Source organism: Dendrobates tinctorius, unplaced genomic scaffold (assembly GCF_039654945.1).
Source record: "Dendrobates tinctorius isolate UK_male_01 unplaced genomic scaffold, ASM3965494v1 ptg000174l, whole genome shotgun sequence".
Classification (NCBI taxonomy): Eukaryota; Metazoa; Chordata; class Amphibia; order Anura; family Dendrobatidae; genus Dendrobates; species Dendrobates tinctorius.
The window spans coordinates 7,413,082-7,438,083 of NW_027361841.1; positions in this window are offsets into that span (position 1 = coordinate 7,413,082).

A 25,002-nucleotide genomic window follows, 5' to 3' on the forward strand; every position below is an offset into this window, starting at 1 on the left:
TTAAAGGATCTTTCACTCATTGCTTTAATATTGTTTCTAGATATTAGTTTAGTTACTGTCTCCAGCTCCTGAGCTTTCTTATCCAGACTGTTCTCACTTATCTCTGGATTGTTTCCTACAACTTCTTTGCTATCTCCAATAACTTCTATTACCGCTTGCTGTTCTCTGCTCATGCTCCTCCGGCCACTAGATTCCCACAGTGCTACACCAGTATCGTAACATTGCATTTCAAATTCTAGTAAAGTGTCAGGATCCTGTCAGCGTCAGTAACTGCCACGGCTGAGCAGGATGACTTACCCACACTGCGGGAGAGCACGGGGCCCAATACGGTAGTGAAGGTTTAAGCAGACAGGACCTGAGGCACAGAAAATAGTAAGGAGTACCAGGACCTACGATCATGTGACTGCAGGGGGCGGGGCTTAGTGTCCTACTACTGCAGATGATGTAATGTACCTACTGCAGGAATGCTGCAGTAGAGGAGAGGAAAACGCAGGTCAGACAAGCAGAGGTCATACACGAGAGGGCAGTGCGGTACAAAAGGGATGAGCAGAGAATAGTCAAGTCACAAGCAGAGAGTCATACACGAGAGGGTGGTGCGGTACAAGAGGGACAGGCAGAACTCATAACAGCGACAGAACCGGATCAAAACCAAACAAGCAACAAGTTATCAGGCACAAGGCACATGTACACAAGAGGTCAACTAACTCAGCCGAGGGCAGGAGTATAACTGACACCGGACCTAGGTCCAGTGAGCATTAAATAGCCACCCTCTGCCAGAGACAGGCAGAAACAATTAACCCCCTGTCTGACCAGGATGGGCCAAAGCGAAACCCCCTCCTGGATCATGACATAAAGGCTTTTCACTTACCTTTTGAGCCACTTTCACACAACAACATTTTGATCTGTGTTTGTAAACCAAAATGAGGAGTAAATAGATATAAATCTTGCATTGAATTTACCTGTGCTTATTCCATTCTTAGTTTTGATTACAAATTCATAAACAAAATAAGTTGTCGGTCTACATATATTGGGCTTCGCTCGACTCCCCTAACATATTAATGATTTACTTTAAACTTTAAATGAATGTGTGAGATTGCTGTATGCTGCAAATGAGTAGCTGGCACAATTTTTCATAGCACATGGTTAATCTCAGCAAGGGAAAAAACCTATGTAAAGTAATACAGATAGGGGGGCTACATAACTGAACGTTTTATCCATGTACTTACGATAGAGTATTATGTGATACCTGAAACCTATAGTATATACAGTGGGTACAGTATTCAGACCCCTTTAAATTTTTCACTCTTTGTTTCATTGCAGCCATTTGGTAAGTTCAAAAAAGTTCATTTTTTTCTCATTAATGTACACTGTGCACCCCATCTTGACTGAAAAAACTAGAAATATAGAAAATTTTGCAAATTTATTAAAAAAGAAAAACTGAAATATCACATGGGCATAAGTATTCAGACCCTTTGCTCAGGCACTCATATTTAAGTCACATGCTGTCCATTTCCTTGTCATACTCCTTGAGATGGCTCAACTCCTTCTTTGGGGTCATTGGAGACACCTGAAAATGGCTGTCCACCAATATTCACCATACGACCTGACGGAACTGGAGAGGTTCTGCAAGGAAGAATGGCAGCGGATCCCCAAATCCAGGTGTGAAAAACTTGTTGCATCATTCCCAAGAAGACTCATGGCTGTACTAGCTCAAAAGGGTGCTTCTTCTCAATACTGAGCAAAGGATCTGAATACTTATGACCATGTGATGTTTCAGCTTTTCTTTTTTAATAAATTTGCAAAAATGCCTACATTTCTGCTTTTTTTCATTCAAGATGGGGTGCAGAGTGTGCACTAATGAGAAAAAAATAAACTTTTTTGAATTTACTAAATGGCTGCAATGAAACAAAGAGTGAAACATTTAAAGGGGTCTGAATACTTTCTATTAACTGTAAATGTGCATAATTCACATCTGAACTTTCACTTATGTTTCTTTTTCCATCTTCCTTCATCTAACAACATAATTCTATATTTTCCAGCTGCAGCTTGTACAAAATGATTTTTTAGGCTGCTTTAGTTTTAGCAATGGAAAGAAGAGATAACTCCTATTACTTATAAGTGCTCAGCATCCAAATATAGTCAATGAGTCACTGGTGCTAATTTTTATCCTGCCTCTGTGTGATCACAGGAAGCATACATTTTAGTTTATTTAGCTTTTCTTATTTTTCTCTTTTTTTTCTTCTTGCCTAAATTAACAAAATCTGGAAATACTGTTTTATTCCAGCACTATCAATAGACTTCTTTATAACAACCATCAAAATGTGCCAACAATTTAATACACTTTCTTACCTCTAAAAAATCCATATGTCCCATTCATTATTTTATTGGACTGTTCCAGTAGAAGTAAAGAACAAATCTGTTATAACTTTTCTGTGACTAAAATGATCCCTTTCATATAATTTCACAACTGCGGTGTTAAACCATAAAGGTAAAATGTACATTAATATTCACGGATTATTCTAAAATATAAAAGTAAGAACGTACCATGTACAGGATCTCAGTAAATATTAATCTTGAATGCATTCAGCAGTGATAAGTGATCCATCTTTCTGTTATGACAGTCTGCACCTGCAAAATTATCTCCACACTTCATTCAGAGATATGAAAATTGGCCCATTTTTGGTATGTTGTAAACTAAAAGAATCTTCATAAATGGAAAACATATTCACTTGTTGGCAAACACCAAAGATGTTGGATGTTTTTTTCTCTTTTCGCATACACCACAATGTGACTCATCTGCAATATATTCTTAGATTAATCTAGGCAAGTTGCTTATTACAAAAGGCAGGAATGACATGTGGCTATAGTTAAAGATCCAGTCCCACATACTTGACAATTTTTAGGTTAATTTGCAAGTCCAACTTTTGAAAGTTGAGCTGACATTGCCTTAAGTTCTATTCTCACTGTGATAGACTTAGGTTGATATCTGAAAGCAAAGGTCAAGGGTTTAAAGTACCCACAAGATTAAAGCTATTTTTTCCTACATGTGACATATTGACTTACAGTAGGGCATTTTCTTCTGCAATAGTAGCATGCACTTAATTATGATGTTCTACCATAACAATGCTTTGCTATCATCCATAATTTTGATAAATTTGTTACATTTGCTGCTCAAAGGAAATTTCCAAATGTGAATTGTTCAATTTCAATTCTACTTTCTGTAACTTAATCCAGTGAATGATCAGGATTATAGTAAAATTTAAAGGGGGATTTCCCACCAACAAAAGTTCATTTTAATCTATAGATCTTGGAATAGTAATAATTTCCATAGTTGGATGTGTTTAAATGAAATGTTCCTGTGGTGAGATAATCTTATAACTGTGCCCTTGCTGTATACTGTGTAATGGCCATGTCTGATCTTAAAGGAATATGGTCTGATCATACCACATCTCCTGGGCAGGGGGGAAGCATAAGGCTATGTGCCCACGATGCAATTTTTAAGCGTTTTTGCCGCGATTTTTGGCGCGAAAACGCAGCAAAAACGTTTAAAAATCGTGTACAAAACGCCCCCCATGCATTCCTATGGCATTCCGCACATGCTGTGCTAATGCTGCGCTTTTTTCTGCGGCGGAATCGCATAGCGGAAAAAATTGCAGCATGCTCATTCTTTTGTGCGGAATCGCAAAGAATTGCCGCGATTACGCACCCATAGGAATGCATGAGAATCGCTTACTTCCCGCATGTGGCTATGCCCACCATGCGGGAAGTTAAGCGTCTCATGTGCGGTTGGTACCCACGGTGTGAAGGAGAGGACACTGTCCTCCAGGCCCTGGGTACCATACCCCTGTAAAAAAAAGAATAAAAAATAAAAAATCGGGGTATATTTATCTTCCGACATCCCGCTCTGCATTCCCGGCCTAAGCGTTCCCAGTAATGCCTTGCGGCAAGGTCCTGTGATGACGTAGTCTCACGTGACTCTAGCGGTCTCGCGAGATCGCTATAGTAACGCGAGACCAACGTCATCACAGGTCTCGCAAGGCATTACTGGGAACACTGTGGCCCGGGATGGCAGCGCGGGACGTCGGAAGGTAAATATACCCCGATTTTTTATTTTTTTATCATTTTATCTTTTACTATTGAGGCCGCATAGGCGGCCTCAATAGTAAAACGCTGCTCACACTTGCCAAACACTATGTTTGATGAGTGTGACCAACCTGTCAATCACTTTCCAAGCGATGCTTCAAATCGCTTGGAAAGTGCTTGAGAAAATCGCGGCAAAATCGCGAACAGAATCGCGGTAAAATCGTGGTGAAATCGAGCGGAAAAAAACGCGCCATTTCTGGGAAGGAGTCTGGTTTTTAGTGTGCATTTTAAAATGCTACATGGGCCCATAGCCTGAGGGTATACAGATATTACAGCAGGGGATCACAGCTGATTCTTTAAGCGACCTAAAACATTTCCCTGACTGTTTTTAAACAATGTTTTACCATATTTATCGGACTATAAGGCACACTTTTTTCCCAAAAAATTTTGGGGGGAAATGGAGGTGCGTCTTATGGTCGGAAGGTACGGTACTTACCCTTAGCGTGGTGGCAGCAGGATTCATGCAATTCCTCTGGTGGTCGTGGTTTGATGCTGCAGGCCACAGCATCAAGGCAATAGAAGTGTGGGCCTCCGGGCTTTCAGAAAATGTCGCTGGAACCCCTGGCACCACCGAGCACAACCACATCATCATCGCCCTGCAGCGTCGGGCATCAGAAAATGTCACTGGAGCCCCCCACACCACCGTGCACTGCCGCACCAGTCGTTCCATGCTGCATGGGAGCGAGATCATCGCCCTGCAGCATCGGACCACCAGAATAATAGGTCGACTCCTGCTGCCACCAGCGCTATCGATCTCCCTGGGTAAGATGAATTCAGGACTGTAAGACAGACCCCCATTTGATGCATTCATTTTTTTTCCCCATTTTCCTTGTAAAAATTTGGGGTGCGTCTTATGGCCCGGTGCATATTATAGTCCGAAAAATACGTTATTTTGAAGAAAGAATCTTCTGTAATATGATTATGCAATGTCTGTATATTCTTGTGCTTCCTCCCCTGCCAAGGAGCTGTGGTATGATCAGACCATGTTCTTGTATGGTCAGACACAGACATTACACAGTACACAGCAGGGGCACATTTGTAAGATTATCTCAGCACAGAAACATTTTATTTAAATACATCCAATTGTGAAAATTAATTGTGAAAAAGACGTGAGGATGAAAAACAATAATATGAACACATAGTAGCCTAATATATTATATGCATCTATGTGAAATTATATATGTCGGCACGGTGGCTCAGTGGTTAGCGCTGCAGCCTTGCAGCGCTGGGGTCCTGGGTTCGAATCCCACCAAGGACAACATCTGCAAGGAGTTTGTATGTTCTCCCCGTGTTTGCGTGGGTTTCCTCTGGGCACTCCGGTTTCCTCCCACATTCTAAAGACATACTAATAGGGAATTTAGATTGTGAGCCCCATCGGGGACAGTGATGATGATGTGTGCAAAATGTAAAGCGCTGCAGAATATGTTAGCGCTATATAAAAATAAAGATTATTATTATTATTATATGTCAGCTATACATTTTGTCCAGTGTACCAAAATCTTAAGGATTCAGAAGTACAAAATAGAGAAGTGTGTAGATGTATAATTTTTTTTATTTTTAATTTTAGTTATTCCTAGATCTACTTATGACTTTGGCAAAAAAAAGTGTAAAAAATTGCATGTGTGATTTACATACAAATATGCAAAACTATCTATTAATGACTAGGCTGCCCAATGTAAGTATACTAAGGGGACATGTCTGCTCTTCTACTATAGTAAGTAGTCAGGAAACACAAGTACAGAACTCTGCTCATGAATTAATACATATAATATTTTTTATGCCATTTTGACTAATAGGAAAGCAAACATATCCCCATGCGATGTAGCAGCTATGGGCAAATAGGTCTTGTAAGGTGAGGCTGAATCCCTATAAGTAGATAAGCCCTACTACCACTCTAACATTGAGCTTCATGACTGACAAGTCCTAGTTTTCTCTTTACTTATTGTGGGGTGGAAGAGATGGACATGATCATGGGTGTCAGATGGTGCCAGGTTAGTTGCAGGTTGTGTGGTGCAAACTGAGCATAGTGCATACTCCAAGCTGGAAGTTCCCTACGTGGGGCAGAGTGGTGGGGAAGATGTGGAAAAAGAGGGAGCTTCTGTCCTCCAATAGCGCTATTAGGAAAATGTGTTGCACCGGAGAGCTGGATTCTGTTGACATTTGTGCTAGAGAAAGCCTACTTTAAAAGTCATTGTGAATAACTGCAGCCAGTGTAGAATCTAGCAGTACTTGTGTAGAGTGAGTCTCAAGCATAACATAAGGAATGCAAGCATACTCAGAAACAAATTTTACATATTTACTCAAGGGAAGAAAACTGATGGTTACAGAGCCTCGCATGAGGCTACAAGCTTATTGATTTCAAGAAATCTCACAAGAGGCATCTCTAATAGGTCAAAGGTTAGAAATTATTAGCATTATCACACAAATACAGATTAATATTTGTAACTTGACACAAATCAGTTATTAGTTAAGATGGCGTGCCAAAGACATCATGGTGGAATCAAGCAAAGCCTGATTTTCCTTTAGAGGAAACTGATAGACTTCAACAGAGACAGAAAATTGGCATAAACAATGATGGGCTGACAAGTGCAACACTTAACTGTCATTTGCAACACAATTTGCAAATTTGCAACAGTCTTCAGCAGCTCCTCTTCTCTATGTAACTCAGCAAACACTTTCAGTGCTGGTCAAAGCCTTTCTGTCAGTACCCCAAGTAGTATTGTACTTCAGTAACTTGTCTGGCAATCAGCATACTCTTTCAGCCCACTCATTCAGTAATCTAGCTGTAACTAATGTAACAATTCTCTTTATACACAGTCAACAGCTTGTAGATCCAGGTGGTGTGGCTAAGACCTTGCGTGTTGGCGGTTAAATGTTGACCATGTTAGTGGCTGTCTCTTCACTATATTAGCAGGTGCACTCTTTACTCACATAAATAAGATTTTCTTTCAGCTCCCCTCAGTTGGCAGTTTGTCAATCTTCTATAAAAGCGAGTACCCTCATGCAAGTCGACTGGTATCCTTCACCAGAAACATGCTACACTAACTACTTATCAAGTTTTCTCTTTGCACATAAACTTAATTGGCTTTCAGTAAGCCTTTGAGTTATGCACCTTTATAGTTTTCATGGTTGCACTGTTCGTAGAAGCCTGACATCTGCTAATAAAGCCTCCACAGACAGGCTTTTTGGAAGCCACTTCATTGACGAGATCCCAGGGATTTTCCTGGCCATCAACCTTTAAACCCTGTACAGGGATCTGGACTAAGGGCCCCGTCACACATAGCGAATCACCAGTGATCCCAACAACGATATCAACGTGTCAGGATCGGTGGTGAGTCGCTACATGATTGCTGGTGAGCTGTCAAACAGATAGCTTCACCAGCGATCAGCACCAGCAACGCCGAGCGCGCGGCGTCGCTGTGTACTTTAGTTACCAGTGCGCTGATGCAGGGAGCTGGTAACTAAGGTACACATCGGGTTTCTAAGGGACGTTTGTCACTTAGAAACCCGATGTGTACCTTAGTTACCAGGTTCCTGCATTAGCACGTTGGTAACTAAGATACACATCGGGTTTCTAAGCACCGCCCGGTGCTTAGAAACCCTGCGTTTACCTTAGTTACCAACTGAACGCTGGTCTCCCGCCTGTCACATGCAGCGATGCGTGCTGCCAGTGGGAGACCAGCGATCAAAGAAATGTCCAGGGCTTTCCAAGAGCGATCAGCGATACCAGCAGGGGGGCCGGTTGCTGATCGCTGTCATACACAGCGATCTCGCTGGTGAGATCGCTGTTGCATCACAAAACTTGTGACTCAGAAGCGATCTCGCTAGCGAGATCGCTATGTGTGACGGGGCCCTTACAAAGGGACCTTGGATTTGAGCAGCAGAGTCAGCTGCTGACCGCAAGCTGAAGGCAAGAAGAGTAGCCACATGGTGTTGATGTCAAGATGTCAAATCAGGGATAAAATTATAAAGCAAGCAGTTAAAATGCAAGCTGATTTCAGGAAATGGGCAACATCAAGAAGACAATTCAAAAACAAGGACTAGAGCTGCAGGCCAAGTAAGCAGAACTCATTGACTGGCAGGGGAAGTCAGAGAAACAATGCTTTAAATAGCAGACAGCTGCATAAGGGCTCCAGAAAGGAGCAATTAAAACCAGGCAATTAACTACAATGCTCCTTGATTAACTGGAAAAAGACGTCCCAGGAATAAAACAGGACTTCAGCAGTCACATGTCACTCGCAAATGCCCGGAACCACCTAGTGGCAAAGTAGAAACAGAGGGGGTAGGAAGAGGCAAAAATGTTATAATAGTGTGAGCTAACTAGCTGAGTTTGTCATTTATCTATGGCACAGGCATTGCTCTGCTCCATAACTTGTCCTTCTTCTGCCTGAGTACTCTGTTTGTATGTGGAAGGTTCAGCCACGACCATAGTCATGGCCGAGGACTTCGGGGCAAAGGAGTCCTGGCCTCCCCTCACATGGACATGACAGTTTTCTGTCAGCAAACTTGTCGCTTTCTCCAGCTCCCCCTCAGGGCTTTCTGTTATGTGCTGCACATTCTCCTTAGATGATGTGGAAAAAACAGAGTCACAGTCCTGTTGAACGCTTGAACAATCATCTTTACTGTTTCCTTTACACAGCGCAAACATATTCACTCCAGCATCAGCAGCAGGGTTGGCAATGGAAATTTTCTCCTCTGTCCCTGTCTTTCACTCTCTCCCGCTAAGCTTGCTTCCGGGACGGACCGTGCTCTCCGGTCTTTCATCATTAACTCTGCTCAGTCTAAAGGTACTGTCACATTTAGCGATGTACCAGCGATCCCGACCAGCGATATGACGCGGTCAGGATCGCTGGTACATCGCTAAGTGGTCGCTAGTGAGCTGCCACACAGGCAGATCTCACTAGCGACATCGCTGGGGACGGGGGTCGCTACTTACCTGTCACACCAGGCGATCCTGCGTCCTCCCGCCCAGCTCCACGCGTCGCTCGTCTTCACAGCAGGAAGCGCCGCAGGAAGCTGACGACGAGAAACAGTCCTGAACGTTCTCGCGCGATCAGCGATAACCAGCGGGGGAGCGGGTCGTAGGTAAGTATCAGACACAGCGATATCGCTAGCAATATCGCTATAACATCACCAGTTATAGCGATATTGCTAGCGATATCTCTTAGTGTGACAGGCCCTTTACTCCAGAAGGGGACCCTCTTAACCGTTTAGCCCCAGGCTCAAGAATATCCACAGATGAAATAAGCCACCACATCCTGAGTGACCTGCCCGTACTGCTTAGTTTTCTTCTGGCAACTGCAGACCCACTAATTCTGCACTGTCAGCATTTCTCCTGGTGTTACTTCCCAATAAGATACTGGCCCGAATTCTGTATGACTGGGCTCTTGACTTTAATGTTACGGAGCCAATAGCCCTGTCAGGGCACTCCCACCCAACTGATTCAAATTCCAGATGCCCCCTGGCTTAACAGCTGTTAGCCCCTCCTATATTAACTATTTACAAGCTGGGCATCTCTAAACCCATCTAGTGGGCAAACTAGGGTACTACACTTATCCTATCTTCATAACAGTGTCCAATGTTAAATACATATAACAGACACAATAAATAAACATTTTCACGGCACTTACAATAAATACGAATAATGTTAAAGGGAAAGGGTACATAACATCCAATATTATATACAGTCATGGCCAAAAGTATTGACACCCCTGCAATTCTGTCAGATAATACTCAGTTTCTTCCTGAAAATGATTGCAAACACAAATTCTTTGGGATTATTATCTTCATTTAATTTGTCTTAAATGAAAAAACACAAAAAGAATTGTCCTAAAGCCAAATTGGATATAATTCCACACCAAACATAACAAAGAGGGTGGACAAAAGTATTGGCACTGTTTGAAAAATCATGTGATGCTTCTCTAATTTATGTAATTAACAGCACCTGTAACTTACCTGTGGCACATAACAGGTGTTGGCAATAACTAAATCACACTTGCAGCCAGTTAACATGGATTAAAGTTGACTCAACCTCTGTCCTGTGTCCTTGTGTGTACCACATTGAGCATGGAGAAAAGAAAGAAGACCAAAGAACTGTCTGAGGACTTGAGAAACCAAATTGTGAGGAAGCATGAGCAATTTCAAGGCTACAAGTCCATCTCCAAAGACCTGAATGTTCCTGTGTCTACCGTGCACAGTGTCATCAAGAAGTTTAAAGCCCATGGCACTGTGGCTAACCTCCCTAGATGTGGCCGGAGAAGAAAAATTGACAAGAGATTTCAACGCAAGATTGTGCGGATGTTGGATAAAGAACCTCCACTAACATCCAAACAAGTTCAAGCTGCCCTGCAGTCCGAGGGTACAACGGTGTCAACCCATACAATCAGTCGGCGTCTGAATGAAAAGGGACTGTATGGTAGGAGACCCAGGAAGACTCCACTTCTTACCCCGAGACATAAAAAAGCCAGGCTGGAGTTTGCCAAAACTTACCTGAAAAAGCCTAAAACATTTTGGAAGAATGTTCTCTGGTCAGATGAGACAAAAGTAGAGCTTTTAGGGCAAAAGCATCAACATAGAGTTTACAGGAGAAAAAAGAGGCATTCAAAGAAAAGAACACGGTCCCTACAGTCAAACATGGCGGAGGTTCCCTGATGTTTTGGGGTTGCTTTGCTGCCTCTGGCACTGGACTGCTTGACCATGTGCATGGCATTATGAAGTCTGAAGACTACCAACAAATTTTGCAGCATAATGTAGGGCCCAGTGTGAGAAAGCTGGGTCTCCCTCAGAGGTCATGGGTCTTCCAGCAGGACAATGACCCAAAACACACTTCAAAAAGCACTAGAAAATGGTTTGAGAGAAAGCACTGGAGACATCTAAGGTGGCCAGCAATGAGTCCAGACCTGAATCCCATAGAACACCTGTGGAGAGATCTAAAAATGGCAGTTTGGAGAAGGCACCCTTCAAATATCAGGGACCTGGAGTAGTTTGCCAAAGAAGAATGGTCTAAAATTCCAGCAGAGCATTGTAAGAAACTCATTGATGGTTACCGGAAGTGGTTGGTCGCAGTTATTTTGGCTAAAGGTTGTGCAACCAAGTATTAGGCTGAGGGTGCCAATACTTTTGTCCAGCCCATTTTTGGAGTTTTGTGCGAAATGATCAATGTTTTGCTTTTTGCTTCATTCTCTTTTGTGTTTTTTCATTTAAGACAAATTAAATGAAGATAATAATACCAAAGAATTTGTGTTTGCAATCATTTTCAGGAAGAAACTGAATATTATCTGACAGAATTGCAGGGGTGTCAATACTTTTGGCCATGACTGTACATATATAAATATATATATATATATATATATATATACATTAGGGTGCTGTTGTGAGTTCATTTTTCCCTTCACCATTGAGGTCTGATGAACTCCCTCCTCTAGTGAAGGAAGGTAGTGAGACTGATTACCAAACACCTGGGCAGCTAGATGATGACTGGGTGGCTGGAATTGAGGACTGGATATAAGGCTGCCGACACCCTTCTTCCTGGCTGGTGATTTTCCTGCTGGATTCTTGGAGACCAGTCTGATTTCTGTGTCTCAAAGCTAAGTTTTTCTGCTCTGCTTTGTACTCTTCAGTTTTGTTTTTGTTTTGCCTTGTTTTTTGGGAGTTCTGCCATCCCCGGCCGGGGCTGAGCTGAATTCCATTTTTGTCTCTGATCTGTTGATCTTTTGCTCTGTCTTCAGAATATACCTGAGTGCTGATATAGTCTTTTGAAGCCTAGCGACTTCAGGGCCTGTTTTTCAGTCGGTTGGCTCATTTTGATAGGGTTTTTGCGGATGGCAGACAGCAGCTTTCCTATCCTGTCCTATGTAGTTAGCTCGGGCCCCATCATTTGCTCAACCTATCTTTCTATCTGTGTTAGTGTTTTCATCTTGTTTCACCGTCATTATATGTTGGGGGCTGCCTATTGCTTTGGGGTCTGCTCTGGGGCAGTTTAGTTTTTCCCCTTTCTGTCTTTAGGCTATGTAGTTCTCCGGCTGTGATCGAGGGGTCTAGGGCACCGTAGGAACCCCCCATGGCTGCTGCTAGTTGTTGTGGATAGGTTCAGGGGTCTGCAATCCGATAGCTGCCAACCTCTCTGGTTTTTCTGGACTTAGCTGGTATTGTGTTTTTTCCTCCTTCGGTGACTCATCATAACAGAATCACCAGCCATACCGCAGATCCTAGGGTACTCAATAGCAGGAGAGAATTGTAAAAAAAAAAAAAAAAGGAAAAAAAAAGTGTCAGAATTTTTATTTTTTTTGTGTGCATATTTTTTCCTCTATATTTCTGAGGCCGTAGGGGGAATTTTTCTCTCAATGGAGATGAAGCAATTGTCTGATCGTGTGGAGCAGCTCACTGCTGAAGTGCGGGGAATTTCCGCCTATCTTGCTCATTCACATGCTGCTGAACCAAAGATTCTTACTCCTGATGTGTTTTTTGGGGATCGGTCTAAATTCTGGAATTTCAAGAATAATTGTAAATTATTTTTTGCCTTGAAGCCTAACTCATCGGGGAACTCCGCGCAGCAGGTTAAAATTGTCATCTCTTTGCTGCGCGGCGATCCCCAGGATTGGGCGTTTTCTTTGAAACCTGATGATCCTATTCTGAATAATGTGAACGCATTTTTTCAAGCCTTGGGGTTGTTGTATGATGAACCTAATGCTATTGATCAGGCTGAAAAGACCCTGTTGGCATTAAGCCAGGGTCGGGATTCTGCAGAGTTGTACTGTCAAAAATTCCGAAAGTGGGCGGTCCTTACTACCTGGAATGATGGTGCCTTGGCAGCCCTCTTTCGGAAGGGTTTGTCAGAAACTGTAAAAGATACTATGGTGGGATTTCCTGTTCCCTCTGGTCTTGACGATTCTATGTCATTAGCCATTCAGGTGGATCGGCGTCTTCGTGAACGCAAAACTACACGAGAGATGTTGCCACCTGTTGAACAAATGTCTGAACCTATGCAATGTGATAGAGTTTTGTCTAGGGCGCAACGTCAGGAGTTCAGAAGGCTTTATAAGCTGTGTTTTTTTTGTGGAGATGCCTCGCATATTATTTCTGTCTGCCCTAAACGAGAGAATCGTTGTGCACACACGTTTTCTGTGGGTGGTGTTCAACCTAAGTTTCTTCTGGCAATTACTCTGATCAGCTCCCTGTCCACATTTTCTGCCAAGGCTTTTGTGGATTCAGGAGCAGCTCTGAACCTGATGGACTTGGATTTTGCTAAACGTTGTGGATTTCCTATGACACCTCTGCGGATGCCTATCCCTTTGAGGGGTATTGATGCTACTCCTTTGGCGAAGAATAAACTTCAGTTTTGCACCCAGGTGGTAATGCGGGTCGCCCCAGACCATCAAGAAAATTGCAGATTTTTGGTGTTGCATAATTTGCATGATACCATTGTTCTGGGGTTTCCCTGATTGCAAATCCATAATCCAGTTCTGGATTGGAAATCTTTGTCTGTGGTGAGTTGGGGTTGTCGGTGTGCCCTTAGTGATGCTCCTGTTTTCTCCACCTCTCCCCAGTCACATGATGTTCCTGACTATTTGGGTGACTTTTATGATGTATTTAGTGAGAATGAGTCTGCGTCTTTGCCTACTCATAGGAGTTATGACTGTGCAATTGAGCTGAACCTGGGGTGTAAATTCCCCAAGGGTCGGCTTTTCAATTTATCTGTACCCGAGCACGAGGCTATGCGATCCTATATTAAGGAGGCATTGGAAAAGGGTCATATTAGACCATCCTCTTCACCCTTAGGTGCTGGGTTTTTTTTCGTGGCTAAAAAGCATGGTTCATTAAGGCCTTGTATTGACTATCGTGCCCTCATCAAAATTACTGCTAAATATCAGTATCCGTTACCCCTGATTTCTGATCTATTCTCCAGAGTTAAAGGTGCTTGCTGGTTTACCAAGCTTGACCTCAGGGGGGAGTATAATCTTATTCGCATTAAGCATGGGGATGAATGGAAGACGGCGTTTAATACTCCGGAGGGACATTTTGACTACCTGGTGATGCCTTTTGGGCTCACTAATGCCCCTTCTGTCTTCCAGTGCTTCATGAACGATATATTCCGAGACTTTGTGGATAAATTTTTGATTATCTATCTGGATGATATTTTGATCTTCTCCAAGAATTGGGACACTCATGTGGAACATGTTCGGACTATGTTCTGGATTTTGAGGGAGAATTCCCTGTATGTCAAGGGATCGAAATGCCTTTTTGGGGTACAGAGCATTTCATTTTTGGGATTTATTTTGTCTCCGTCAACTATTGAAATGGACCCGGCCAAGGTACAGGCCATTTATGATTGGGTTCGGCCCACTTCTTTGAAGGCCCTCCAGAAGTTTTTGGGTTTTGCTAATTTTTATCGGAAATTTATAGCTAATTTTTCTGGTATTGCCAAGCCACTGATGGATTTGACTAGGAAGGGTGCTGATGTGCTGAATTGGTCTCCGGAGGCTGTTTCTTCCTTTCAGGAGCTGAAGCGAAGATTCACTTCTGCTCTGGTTTTGCGGCAACCTGATGTCTCACTCCCGTTTCAGGTGGAGGTGGACGCTTCTGAGATTGGTGCAGGAGCGGTGTTGTCCCAAAAAGATCCTGTGACATCTAAAATGAATCCTTGTGCTTTCTTTTCCCGAAAGTTCTCCCCATCCGAACGTAACTATGATGTGGGGAATCGGGAACTGTTGGCCATGAAATGGGCATTTGAGGAGTGGAGACATTGGTTGGAGGGAGCCAAACACCAAGTCGTGGTCCTTACTGACCACAAGAATTTGATTTACCTGGAGTCGGCCAAGCGCTTGAATCCTAGACAGGCTAGGTGGGCCTTGTTTTTCACACGTTTTGATTTTGTGGTCTCTTTTCTTCCGGGCACTAAGAATGTCAAGGCAGACACCCTCTCTAGGAGTTTCCTTGCTGATTCTCCTGTTGTGACTAAGCCTGCTACCATCTTAGGCGAGGGGGTAGTTCTTTCTGCCATCTCGCCCGATTTGAGACGTGCTCTGGAAGAGTTTCAGGAGGACAAACCTGAGCGTTGTCCCAGTGGAAAGTTGTATGTTCCTGACCAGTGGAGGAAGAGAGTGATGTCTGAAGTTCATTGCTCTGCATTGGCTGGTCATCCAGGTATTTTTGGTACTAGAGATCTGGTGAGTCGGTCTTTTTGGTGGCCCGCCTTGTCTCATGATGTCAGGAATTTTGTGCAGTCCTGTGGGACTTGCTCCCGGTCTAAACCTTGTTCTCGCTCTAGTGGCTTGTTGATGCCTTTGCCGGTGCCCAGGAGGCCATGGACCCATATTTCAATGGATTTTATCTCTGATATGCCTGTCTCTCAGAGAATGACTGTTATTTGGGTGATTTGTGATAGGTTCTCTAAGATGGTTCATCTTGTACCACTCCCTAAGTTGCCATCTTCCTCTGAGTTGGTGCCCCTGTTTTTGCAACAGGTGGTTCGCTTGCACGGGATTCCGGAGAACATTGTATCTGACAGAGGAGTTCAGTTTATGTCTAGATTTTGGAGGACTTTCTGTTCCAAGCTGGGAATTCAGTTGTCCTTCTCCTCTGCGTTTCACCCTCAGACCAATGGGCAGACAGAGAGAACAAACCAGACTTTGGAGTCGTATTTGAGATGTTTTATTTCTGCCGATCAGGATGATTGGGTTTCATTTTTGCCCTTGGCTGAATTTGCTTTAAATAATAGAGCTAGCTCTGCCACTTTGATGTCACCTTTTTTTTGTAAGTTTGGTTTTCACCCTCGATTTTCTTCAGGGCAGGTGGAGCCTTCTGCCTGCCCAGGTGTTGACACTGTGGTGGAGAGAATGCACCAGATCTGGGACCAAGTAGTGGATAAGTTGTCTCTCTCCCAGGAAGAGGCCCAGCGGTTTTCCAACCGACATAGGACCATTGGTCCCCAGTTTAAGGTGGGTGATATGGTTTGGTTGTCATCAAAAAATATCGCTATGAAGGTGGCTTCTCCTAAGTTTAAGCCTAGATTTATTGGACCTTACAAGATTTTGGAGATTATTAATCCGGTCTCTTTTCGGTTGGCTCTTCCTGTCACATTTAAAATTCATAATGTGTTTCATAAGTCCTTGTTGAAGAGGTTTGTTGAACCAGTAGTTCCTGTGGTGGCACCTCTTGACCCTATATTGGTTGAAGGTAACATGGAATATGAGGTAGAGAAGATACTGGATTCCCGTCTGGCTAGACGGAGACTCCAGTATTTGGTTAAGTGGAAGGGTTATGGTCAGGAGGATAATTCCTGGGTCTCTGCCTCTGATATTCATGCCGAAAGATTGGTGCGTGCCTTTCATCGGGCTCACCCGGATCGCCCTGGTGGCATGGATGAGGGTTCGGTGACCCCTCCTCAAGGGGGAGGTACTGTTGTGAGTTCATTTCACCATTGAGGTCTGATGAACTCCCTCCTCTAGTGAAGGAAGGTAGTGAGACTGATTACCAAACACCTGGGCAGCTAGAAGATGACTGGGTGGCTGGAATTGATGACTAGACATAAGGCTGCCGACGCCCTTCTTCCTGGCTGGTGATTTTCCTGCTGGATTCTTGGAGACCAGTCTGATTCCTGCGTCTCAAAGCTAAGTTTTTCTGCTCTGCTTTGTACTCTTCAGTTTTGTTTTTGTTTTGCCTTGTTTTTTGGGAGTTCTGCCATCCCCGGCCAGGGGTGAGCTGAATTCCATTTTTGTCTCTGATCTGTTGATCTTTTGCTCTGTCTTCAGAATATACCTGAGTGCTGATATAGTCTTTTGAAGCCTAGTGACTTCAGGGCCTGTTTTTCCTAACAGTCGGTTGGCTCATTTTGATAGGGTTTTTGCGGATGGCAGACAGCAGCTTTCCTATCCTGTCCTATGTAGTTAGCTTGGGCCCCATCATTTGCTCAACCTATCTTTCTATCTGTGTTAGTGTTTTCATCTTGCTTCACCGTCATTATATGTTGGGGGCTGCCTATTGCTTTGGGGTCTGCTCTGGGGCAGTTTAGTTTTTCCCCTTTCTGTCTTTAGGCTATGTAGTTCTCCGGCTGTGATCGAGGGGTCTAGGGCACCGTAGGAACCCCCCACAGCTACTGCTAGTTGTTATGGATAGGTTCAGGGGTCTGCAATCCGATAGCTGCCAACCTCTCTGGTTTTTCTGGACTTAGCTGGTATTTTGTTTTTTCCTCCTTCGGTGACTTATCATAACAGGGTGCCAAGTGAAAATCAACTTTGCAAATTGATGTCTTACCCCTCAAATTTTTTCCTACTGGCATAAGGATTCACCATGTAAAATATGTTGACATTAAATTTAGATTTACCACTTGCTCAAGTATATATTATATATATATATATATATATATACACACACACACACATTTGGTATCGCCGCATTCAGAAACGGCCAATCTACCAAAATATAAAATCAATTAATCTGAGTGGTAAACGGCATAACATACCATACATAACATATATATATATATATATATATATATATATATATATATCTGTACACTTATGAAGGCATTAAAGGATTTATGATGCTGACCCCACTTTGCTGTGATAGCCAGTCACCAATAACGTAGAGCACAAATTTAAAGGGCTTGTCTGTGGAAAAAAAAATATTTTTTTCAGGACTTGGATCTGGAAAAGAATAACAAACTAACAGATATTCAGCTACCAGCACCCAACTTGTCTAGCCATACGAAGCAGAGATATCACTGTTTCACCAGTTTCCTGACCACTGAGATCTGTGATTGCCTGCAGCAGTTAGGTGATTTGAGCATGTCACTGTTATCTGATAATACAATGTTCAAAGTCACTTGACCACAGCAGCCTTTCACAGGCCACAGTGGTTCTAGTACTGGTAGAATGGTGACATCTCCACTTCCTGCATTAGATCCCAGGTAGGTGTCCATAATTGAGTATCAATTATTTTTCTTTTTACAGATCCAAGCCCCTAGCACCACACAACACCTTTATTTTTCTGTTTTGTTTTTTTTTACTAGCTTGCATCACTACAGCACAGGTAAGAGACCACCAGGTGACTGAAGAAACAATTGAGTTTGCCACTGATGTAGAGGGCCAGGGCATTGCTGATCAGGAGCAGAAAACAGCACTGTTAGCAACATCAAAGCGTAAAGAATAGGAAGAATGGAATTGTTACCAAAGGGATGGCATGAGTTATGGTGCTAACCACCATTAAAGCAGTCACAAGTACCTTAGTGAGCAAACATATCTACCACACCAAAAATACCAAAAATATTAAAATGCTTAGTCGTGAAGTCCAATATGCATTTTTTTAAGATGCAACTCAGATTTTACCACTAGGCATTTTTACTAACTTCCATCACTACAAGTAATTTTGTTTGCTGCATTCCTGCCTGAACATTAAAAAAGTACAACAAATGACAATATGGCTAGCGGAGGAGCTTAATAGAAAATTTCAGGCCAGGGCCAACCATAAGGTCTGGCTGCCTTGGAAACTAATCTGTAGCCCACCAAATCGTTTGAAATGATGCAGATTGATTGACAGAGTCCATATTATCTAACCATTTAGGCTATGTGCCCACGGATGCAGAAAATTCCTGAGTAAAAACCAGACTCCTTCCCAGGAAAAACGCATGTTTTTTTTGCATTTTTTGCACTTTTTTTGCAGTTTTTTATGCGTTTTTTTCCGGAGCATCCACATTCTCATAGAATGTAGTTGGAAATGCATTTTTTTTCTGCAATATTAATGAACATGCTGTGCTTTTTTCCACGATGCTTTTTTTTTTGTGGAAAAAACGCATCAGGTGCACAAAAATTGCGGAATGCATTATAAAGAATGGGATGCTTAATGTATGCGTTTTTTAAGCGTTTTTGCAGGGAAAAAATGCTTAAAAACGCAAAAAAAGCTTACGTGGGCACACAGCCTTAAGGTTTTAAACTATTTAACACAAAATGTCTGGCAAAAATCGTGACATTTTAGTTGTACTTTGCAGCCAGGTGTTAGCTGGGTTTTATATACTGTACAGTATTAAGAAAACTGTTAAACAAAATCACCATACAATAAAAATTATAAGTAACTATTATATAGATGTTGGTTTATTTAAGAATCAGTTAATTTTTTTCTGTAAAAAAATATTCAGGATTGAGAGTCCTTAGTAGTTGATACCTTTTAATGGCTAACTGAAAAGATGGTAACACATTTACTATCTTTTCAGTTAGCCATTAAAAGGTATCAACTACTGAGGACTCTCAATCCTGAATATTTTTCTATCTACTGGCTAACACGGTACAAAGATATACATCTTTCCTGTATTTTTCTGTAACAATTCAGTGTCTAACTTTTTTTAAATTTATAAACAATCCTCATATCATAGGCTTTAAACCGTTAAAATTGTATGTGGTCAAACAAAACAAGAGGCCTAAGAGTAGTGTTTTATTTCAAAGCACAAGCTTTCTACAGCTATGTGGACTCTCCATGACACAGTTATAAAGTAATGTATAGGTTAGACATAAGTGTCTGATGCTCGGTTTAGAATTCTGTTTTTTTTTTTACTTGAGGATTGGAGCCATGTAAAATTATTATGCCTATCATAATTTATAAACTACAGTTATTTTCCTAGAAATCTATACAAGGTATTTTACAATACTTAGTGTTAATTACAGAGAAGGGATAATGACATTTTCCTGGGAAAAAAAAGATAGATTTTAATGTCAGCAGATCTGATTCATCTCCTGGAATTTACTGTTCTGCGTTTAAATCAAATGAACTTGCTGTGTGTGCACATCTGTGAAGACTTTCTAATCCATCTTCTAAACAAATGAACATAGAGAGATTCCTGCCATTTGTCAGGAAAAAAAATTGAAAGCAAATAATTATTTTGTTCCTATAACAAAATATCACCCTGTTGTGTTTATTATCCAAAAGTAAAGGTAATTAACTCAACATATTATAGGGGCTCTAAATAACTCCATCAAAAGTCAACACAATCATCCAGTGCTTCATCAACCTGCAGACACGCACATATAGCTTACACAGTTTAATTCCAATGCATTAAAACAAAAAATGAAAACTGTAAAAGAACCCATGTACAAAGTAAATAAATTACTCAAAACAACAAATATGCAAAAACATACAAAAATAAATACAACCACATTACTTACATAATAGGAAGCTTCTTAATCCTTTCAGCCTGTAAAATAAGTTGTCTGATTTTAATCCGATTTAAGAATCAAAATTGCCCAATTAAGCTAATGTGCCCATGAAGAAAGAAGACAGCCTTCTACGTTATATCCTAGTCTTGTTTGTATTTACGGTCTAATGGGTAGAATAAGCGTGGAAACTTTTTCAAGGGGAATAATAGAAAAACAGATGCCACACTGATGGTAAAAATGGAAACAAAAACTGATGAAAATCTATCCTTTTTTCACATACACAAAAAAAGAATAAAAAAGAAAACAAATGTTTGAATATGACCAAGAATTACAGCACAGGTTTTAAATATTTAGAAAACAAAAGGAAATTCAATTTCAATTCCTTGTTCTTAAATGTCACCTGCAGTAGTAACATCATTTCTTCTTATCCTTGAAATATGGGTTAATGTAGTGACTAGAGCTGGGGCACATCCATGGATACCAGATATTTAACCCCTCAGTCACCAAGCCAATTTTGACCTTAATAATCAAGCCAAATGTTACAATTCTCACCAATTCCACTGGCTAACACCGTACAAACATATATACATCTTTCCTGTACCACAATTCTCACCAGTCACTTTATGTGGTAATAACTCTGGAATGCTTCAATGGATCCCACTGATTCTGAGACTGTTTTTTCATGACATATTGTAATTTATGACAGTCTTAAAAAATGTTCTATATGAATTGCGTTCATTTATGAAAAAAATTGAAATTTGGCAAAAATTTTGCAGTTTTCAAACTTTTAATTTTTGTGTCCTTAAATCATAGTTATGTCACACAAAATAGTTCATAAATACATTTCTCACATTTCTCACATGTTTACTTTCCATCAGCACAATTTTGGAAACATCATTTTTTGTTAGGAAGTTAGAAGGGTTAAAAGTTGACCAGAGATTTCTAATTTTTCCAACAAAATTTACAAAACCATTTTTTAGGGACCACGTAACATTTGAAGTGACTTTGAGGGACCTATATAACAGAAATTATCCAAAAGTGACAACATTTTAAAAACCACACCTTTCAAGCTGTTCAAAACCATATTCAAGAAGTTTATTAATCTTTTAGGTGCTTCCCGAGAACTGAAACAATGTGGAAGGAAAAAAATGGACATTTAATTTTTTTCACAAAATCTTACTTTTACCCAAACTTTTTCATTTCCCCAAGGGTAAAAAGAGAAAATGGAAACCAAAACTTTTTGTGCAATTTCCCCTGAGTATGACGATACCCCATATCTGGAGGAAATTCACTGTTTGGGCGTGTGGCAGGGCTCAGAAAGGAAGAAGCACTGCTTGACTTTTTGATTGTAAAATTGGCTGAAATCAAGTGTGGACGCCATATCGTAATTAGAGAGCCCCTGATGTGACTAAACGGTGAAAAAAACCCATAAGTGACCTCATTTTGGAAACCACACCCCTCAAGGATTTTATCCAGGGGTATAGTGAACATTTTGAACTCACGATTACGACACAGAATTTGATAAGATTAGGTTATAATATTGACTATGTCATGATTAGTGTTGAGCGCAAGTGCTCGCTTCTTGAGTTTGCATCGGATGCTCAGGTATGCATCAAGTATCGCGGGTGCTTGAGTTACATGCTTGAGTACCTGCACCACATGTTTTGCAGCTGTCAGACACAAAAAGAAAAGCCAGGTGCCAGGTGCCTTCCGGGTATTTGCCTGGTGGGCCGCGGTGTGCCACCTCTTGAGGGGCTGCCAGCCTGTTGTCCGGCTGCCGACCCTTTTAATCTTTCAGGCACCTGGTGGTGCAGCATGATGGGAGGCGGGACATGCAGCATGCACATGTGGCTGGAACCATGGCCAGATTCATTAATGTGCACGCAGCAGTGAGAGGGGGTAGCGCTGCTACTTGGCACACAACTAAGAATAGGAGGGTGCGTTACTTACATAGTGAGCGCACGCAGCATCCTCCTCTTCTTTGTGCAGATCTGTCTACAATGTCCAATCAGCCAGGAACTGGAGGGGAGTAGCTTCAGCGTGCAGAGCAGCAGCACAGGACAGTAGGACAAGAAGAGAGGTAGCTGCCCTCTTTTCTCACTGCCTAGCACATTGCAGGTTACCTCTCCAGCTGCCAATCTCAACTTTTGCTGTGCTAAGTAGCAGGGGGGAGGGGGCATTCGACAAATTAAACATGGCGGGTTAGAGTATGTTTTTTCCTGGGTATGTGCGTCTTCCTATGTGTGTTTTCCTATGTTTCTGTGTGTGTTTGTTAGGCTGGCGGAACACACTGAACAATAAAATGATAATGAGGTGTGTTTGCAGCCTGGGATCCACCGTGCAGAGATGGTATACTGCTGCTAAGTAATGGCAGAGTTCTACCTGAACATCGGCGGGTAACCACTGACCCGATGCGTATAGGAGCAAACTCTGTTACTTCACTGAGTCGCTGGAAGTAAAGCCAGAGCCTGTTAACTTCACAGGACTCGGCTGGGAAAGCACTGCTATATGGTCACAAAACCCTGCGCCAGAGACAAGGGAAAGGGTCACTCCAGACCAGCAGCATTTGGCACTGCAATTGTGGTTAGAAAGCAACACGCAAGTGTGCATGGTGCCTCTCTGGCATGCGCCACTAATCTCCCAGGCTTGGGCTAAACAGCACACAACTTGCGCTTAGCGCTGCACTAACAGGTGCTGACTGCACCTGTTAGTGCAGCGCTAAGCGCAAGTTGTGTGCTGTTTAGCCCAAGCCTGGGAGATAACAGGTGCGGAACGGTAGCACCCTATACAGGATGACACCACTGGATGCTAGTGTGATAGTGCTAGGAGCATGGTGGCGGAAGCATAGCCACCTGTTGGCGCTGACTCAAATACCCTAACTCATGCGTATCAAAGGAGGGGGTAATATAATGAGTCATTCACCAGATTCATGCATCCATCATCATACACACCAATAACATTATGAGTCTATACTAGCGCATGGCCGAGTGGCCATGCGACTCTTTTATAGCGGCATCCTTCCGGGACTTTTCCAGTGGACTAATCAGAGCAGGAACGGGACCTGCGTATGTGACCTCTGACCTCCAATGAGAGGTCGTCCCACGGGCATGCTCGGTAGACAAAATACAGGACTTAGTCCCTGGAGCATCTGCGTGCTGCTTACTCAAGCATGGTGTTACAGCAGAGCCAGAAGGAGCAACCAGACGCCTAGCATTAGCCTGGGGAAGATGCCTGGAGCGATGTCTCTGCTGAGCAGGAATCTCTGCGGCCACAGAGGATGTGGCTTGAGATTCCCCCTGTGCAGTGGGGGAAACCCGACGCCTAACAGTGTTTTTTTCGCTGTGAGTGTGTGTTTTCCTGGGTGCGTGTGTGTTTTCCTGTGTGTGTGTTTTCCTGGTGTATGTGTGTTTTACTATGTTTGTGTGTGTTTTCCTATGTGTGTATGTATGTTTTCTTGGGTATGTGTGTTTTCCTATATGTGCATGTGTGTTTTCCTATGTGTGTGTGTTTTCTCAAGTGTGTGTTAGTGTGCATGTGGGCGTGTGTTTTTCCTGTCTTTGAGCGTGCATGTGTGCATGTGTTTGTCTGTCTTTGAGTATGCATTTGTGCGAGTTTGCGTGTGTTTTCTTGTTCTTGAGCATGCATGTGTGCGAGCGTGCATGTGTGTGAGCATGTGGACAGCCCATAATTTCCCTTTCAAATATCAAATTTGTAATGTATATACTGTATATCAGTCCCAGAGTACCCCGTAAGGCGGATAGTCATCGGCCCCGGCGTATCCCACGTGGAGCATAATTGTCGACCACGGCATATCCCGCCTGCGAATAGTGGTCGGCCCCAACGGAACCTGCGTGGCAGATAGTCGTCAACCCCGGCATATACCATGTGACGGATCATAGAATCATAGAATCGTAGAGTTGGAAGGGACCTCCTAGGCCATCTGGTTCAACCCCCTGCTCAAAGCAGGATTCACTAAATCATCCCAGACAGATGTCTGTCCAGCCTCTGTTTGAAGACTTCCATTGAAGGAGAACTAACCACTCTCGTGGCAGCCTGTTCCACTCATTGATCACTCTATAGTCGTTGACCCCAGCGTATCCCGTGTGGCGGATAATCGTCGGCCCTGGCATATCCCTTGTGACATAAACGGTATAATCAAAGGGAACTTGTCAGAAGGATTGTGCACAGTAGCCTACACACGGTGTTAGGTTGGCACCGTTATAGTGACTACAATGATACCTGGTGATGAAATCCTTCTTGTGATTGTTGTTTAATCTTTATTTTCAGTTTTGTGTTAATGATCTGCTCATGCCCCGGGCGGCCTGGGTGGGGGTTTCATGAGGTGCTCTGTTTAGGTATTCATAATGCAGACGGCTGACAGGTCACAGATCACTGACTGACCTGCCCTCTAGTTTACATAAGGGATATTTTATATACACTGGGTGCAGAATTATTAGGCAAATGAGTATTTTGATCACATCATCCTTTTTATACATGTTGTCCTACTCCAAGCTGTATAGGCTTGAAAGCCAACTGCCAATTATGTAAATCAGGTGATTTGCATCTCTGTAATGAGGAGGGGTGTGGTCTAATGACATCAACACCCTATATAAGGTGTGCTTAATTATTAGGCAACGTCCTTTCCTTTGGCAAAATGGGTCAGAAGAGAGATTTGATGGACTCTGAAAAGTCAAAAATTCTGAGATGTCTTGCAGAG